A 4,751-nucleotide genomic window follows, 5' to 3' on the forward strand; every position below is an offset into this window, starting at 1 on the left:
TCAAAGGAAGTTTGATATAACGTGGCTTCACCTATAACGCGGTAAGATTTTTTGGCTCCCAAGGACAGCGTTATATCGGGGTAGAGGTGTCATTCATGATGGGTTGAACAAAATATTTAGTTCATCCTGAAATGAAATTTTTCAGCTTTTTTTTGGAAAAAATTCATTTTAGGTCACCCAAAATGAAAGTATTTTGGATTTTTCCCTTTGGCCACCAAACTGACAGATCAGTTATTCACTCTTCACTAATAGAGAGCAAAGATGCAAGAGTTGTCTTGCCAGGCCTTCACTGCTGTTAAGGCTACAGTTGCCTCTGGAGGCCCCCTGGTGCCAGGCACTGCACAGACACACAGTCACAGGTAGTACTTTTCCTGAAGAGCTCACAGTCTAAATAAGCAAAAGGTGGTGGGAAACTGAGGCACAGAGAAGAGAAGTGACTTGCCCAAGATCAGTGGCAGAATCAGGAACAGAACCCAGGTTTTCTGAGTCGCAGCCAATAGAACCCTGTTGCTTCCCCATATCACTTCTCTTAACAGCCCTGGGCTAGTTTCTCCTGCTCCACCACTTCAACCACAAAGGGCCAAATCCTCAAATGGTGTAAACAGGTGTCACTCTTATTCTAGACCTGTCTATCTGTCTGCCTGCCTGCCTGCTGCTTCTTCTGTCCACAGTATCTATCTATCTATCTAGTTCTGGTGTTGGGGCCTGTCCCCACTATATCTGATCACTTTGGGGGAGATTTTCAAGGCACAAAGGGCACACAAATCTTGTTGAAATTCAATGGGAAGCGGCGCGGGCCGAGGGACGTGCTGGCCGTCCTTCCTGAAGCCCCCATTGGCCTGGAGCAGCGAACCACAGCCAGTGGGAGCCACGATCAGCCGAACCTGCCGACACGGCAGGTAAACCGTCCCGTCCCGGCCCGCCAAAGGTTGCCCATCCCTGAGCTATAGGAATGTGAAGCAGTGACGGATTCTGTCCATGGTGCTGAATTGGGAAAGGGCTATTTGCATCTATATGGGCCAGAATGTCAAAAGGTATTTAGGCACCTCAGTAAGCAGATAGGTGCCTAATGCCTATTGGTTTCAATGGGAGGCACTTAGTGAAAACATCGAAGTAGCTATTTACCTCTTTAGACACCTAAATACCTTTAAAAATCTGGTTCAAGATTCTTAAGAGCAACATTATCATGAAACATGTTTCTTAGTAGGGACTAAACTGCAGTTAAGCAGCCTGATTCTTTATATAACATGGAAGCTGCCTGATATGAGGGACTGTTAGGGTGTTAGATGTGAAGGAAAGATATTTACCTTTGTCATACACAAGGCATTCATCAGTCCAAGCTCCATGTCTCCCAACTAGACATTGCTGGGGTACCCTGTCCAGAGGGGATATTCTTTTTGACCTCCATTAGTTACAGGCTGGCTCATGCTCTGAATCAGGAAGCTTAGATCCCTTACAATTAATTTGTTTAAACAATCATTGCAAATGTAACTCTTGATGATCTCATTAAACCTATAAATGTACAATCTTATTAAGAAACCTATCCTTAGCCTCAGAGCCTTACTGTGGTGTTGTGTTCCACAGGCTGTATAAAAATATTTTTTTTTCATGAAGTTTTAAAAGTTCTGGACCTACTAAATTAAAATGCGAGGATTCTTCCTCATCCCCAAATCTACATGATAATGTAAAATACTAACTGAATAGGCTGATCTTCCCAACCCACGGCAGGTTAATAAAACTGCAGCTGGGTGAATGTTTTGGCTGAATTGTTATTCATGAAAAATTCAGATTTGATGACACAAAAACACTGTGAATTTGTGTTGATTTTGCCAGATTTTTCATTAAAAAAGTTCTGAAAAAATCAAAATGACTTTTTGTTTCAAAATGTCCTTCCATTTAATTTTTTTAAATATGTAAAATGATTGAAATGGAAATGCAATGTTTCAGTTTTGTCAAAACAAAACATTTTGTTTGGCCCAAAATGAATTTCTTTTCACTTTTGGAATAACTGAAAATTTTGTTTTGCATAACTTTTTTTTTACTTTGTGAAATTTACAATCAATCAAAAAAATCTATTATTCACCCAGCACTAAATAAATCATGCCTTATGGTTAGGTGTGGAAGGATTGGATTTTTATCAGTAAATGTTGGTGAATGTCTATTTCACCATACACACACAAACCAATGAAAAATATTTCCATTGATAATAATTGAAATTTACAGGTAGGCAAAGTAAGAAAAATGCTGCTTGAGAACTCCTTAGAGTTTTATTTAAGGATACACCTCTACCTCGATATAACGTGACCCGATATAACACAAATTCGGATATAACGCGGTAAAGCAGTGCTCCAGGGCGGGGCTGGGCTGCACACTCTGGTGGATCAAAGCAAGTTCGATATAACGCGGTTTCACCTATAACGTGGTAAGATTTTTTGGCTCCCAAGGACAGCGTTATATTGAGGTAGAGGTGTATCCTTAAATAAAACTCTAAGGAGTTCTCAAGCAGCATTTTTCTTACTTTGCCTACCTGTAAATTTNNATAACGCGGTAAAGCAGTGCTCCAGGGCGGGGCTGGGCTGCACACTCTGGTGGATCAAAGCAAGTTCGATATAACGCGGTTTCACCTATAACGTGGTAAGATTTTTTGGCTCCCAAGGACAGCGTTATATTGAGGTAGAGGTGTATTTCCTTTGTATATTTTGACATGTGATGTTGAAAAGCATTTTAACAGTTATAAAGTTTTAACGTTTTGAATCTCAATGTCTCCTGTCATTAAATAATTGTTGTCTGACCCCCCTGATTGTCTGAGCCCTCCATAATTTCCTGTAATAGGGAAATTAAAATTGAAAAAAAAAATTTAAAATCAATATCAATATTGTCCATCAAAATGTGTGGTAAAAAAAAAAAATTCTGCCAAGCCAATTTATCGTAAAAGATGTCAGCTGGGAATTTAATCTACCCACTTCATCTAATTTTTGGAAGACTGTTCTTGCATTCAAAGTCTTTGGGCCAGCTGGTGTAAATCACTGTTGCTCCTTCAGAGGCCAGGGGCAGTCCTGATTGGTACCAGCTGCGAATCTGGCCCAATATGTTCACTAATTCCAAAGAAGAGAAAACATGAATCTCAGGAAAACAGTTCTTTTTCATCTAATCAATTGCTAATTTTAAAGGGAAAGAGCCCCCACTGGTGTCAATTGTCCTTAGTTCCAGTGGAGTCAATGCAGCCAGCCCCGCAACTGGTGTCAACAGGCCACTGCTCTGTGGTGGCAAGTTCAACTCAATTTCTTTCCCAAGATCTTTGTCCTCATAATCTCAGAAATAGATAGTTTGAGTCACAGCTACATCACTCCAGTTTTTATGCAGGTGTAATTCTACTTCAATCAATGGGCCTAATTCTCATTTACAACTGAGCCCCTTTAGACACATCTGGTATCCTAAGTGACCTTAAATAAATTGTAAATTACACTTAAACCCATTTATCCTGTTGGAGCCCTGCAAAGAGTCCTCCTTTGAGACGAGAAATGATTTCAGTGCAATTACACTGGTGTACAACTGGAGTAATGCAGCTGTCAATCAGGAATTGAGGTTAATTGAACAAAGATATCGGGCCAGATCCTCAGCTGGTTTAAATCTAATATGGTGTGAATCAAGAGTAACTTGGTAGTGAATGCACCGCGATGCTCTCCCTCCCAAGTAATAAAGAATGACTTACAGGGAGACAGCAACATGAGGAACTCCAGGTAAATGCCTTGCCTGGTCCAGCCCTGCCACAGCTTCTGAGCCCTGTTGTTCTTCTCCAAATATGTAACCTCTTCAGTCAGCATCACACAACCTGCTGTGACATCAGCTCACCTTGGACTGGGGGCTGTGGGGATCTGCAGTTGTGCAACTGAAGCACAGAGGGCATCATTAAGATATCCAAGTTTTTCCAAACACTCACCCAAACTCACAGTGTGTCAGTCTCTCCTGCACCCTCGTGGCTTGCTGGGGAGGGAAACGGGGACTCAGGGCTGCTGCTTTCCAAAGCCAGGGGAAAGTTCTGCCACTCTGCAGAGTTTGGTTGTCTCTTTTGTATCCCACAATATCCCATCTCGGAGTTCTGATAGGACCCTCCCTTTGGGGAGAGAAATGGATTAGACAGGCAGACAGACAGATACATGCTGTGAATGGAAGGCTAGGGGGAGCGAGGGAGAGAGAAAGAGAGAGAGCCTTTCCCAGACCCGAAGAAGAGCTCTGTGTGGCGCAAAAGCTTGTCTTTTTCAAGATCCCCAGGAAAAAGATCTTGGAGTCACCGTGGATAGTTCTCTGAAGATGTCCGTGCAGTGTGCAGAGGTGGTCAAAAAAGCAAACAGGATGTTAGGGATCATTAAAAAGGGGATAGACAATAAGACTGAGAATATATTATTACCTTTTTATAAATCGATGGTACGCCCAGATCTTGAATACTGTGTACAGATGTGGTCTCCTCATCTAAAAAAAGATATACTGGCACTAGAAAAGGTTCAGAGAAGGGCAACTAAAATGATTAGGGGTTTGGAACGGGTCCCATATGAGGAGAGATTAAAGAGACTAGGACTCTTCAGCTGTATGTCTACACTACGGGATTAATCCGAATTTAGATAATTCGGATTTGAGAAACAGGTTGAATAAAGTTGAAATGAGTGCGGCCACACTAGCACAGTAATTCGGTGGTGTGCGTCCAAGTACCGGGTCTAGCGTCGATTTCTGCACCGTTGCACTGTGGGTAGCAA

This window comes from Trachemys scripta, unplaced genomic scaffold, assembly GCF_013100865.1.
Source record: "Trachemys scripta elegans isolate TJP31775 unplaced genomic scaffold, CAS_Tse_1.0 scaffold_31, whole genome shotgun sequence".
NCBI lineage: Eukaryota > Metazoa > Chordata > Testudines > Emydidae > Trachemys > Trachemys scripta.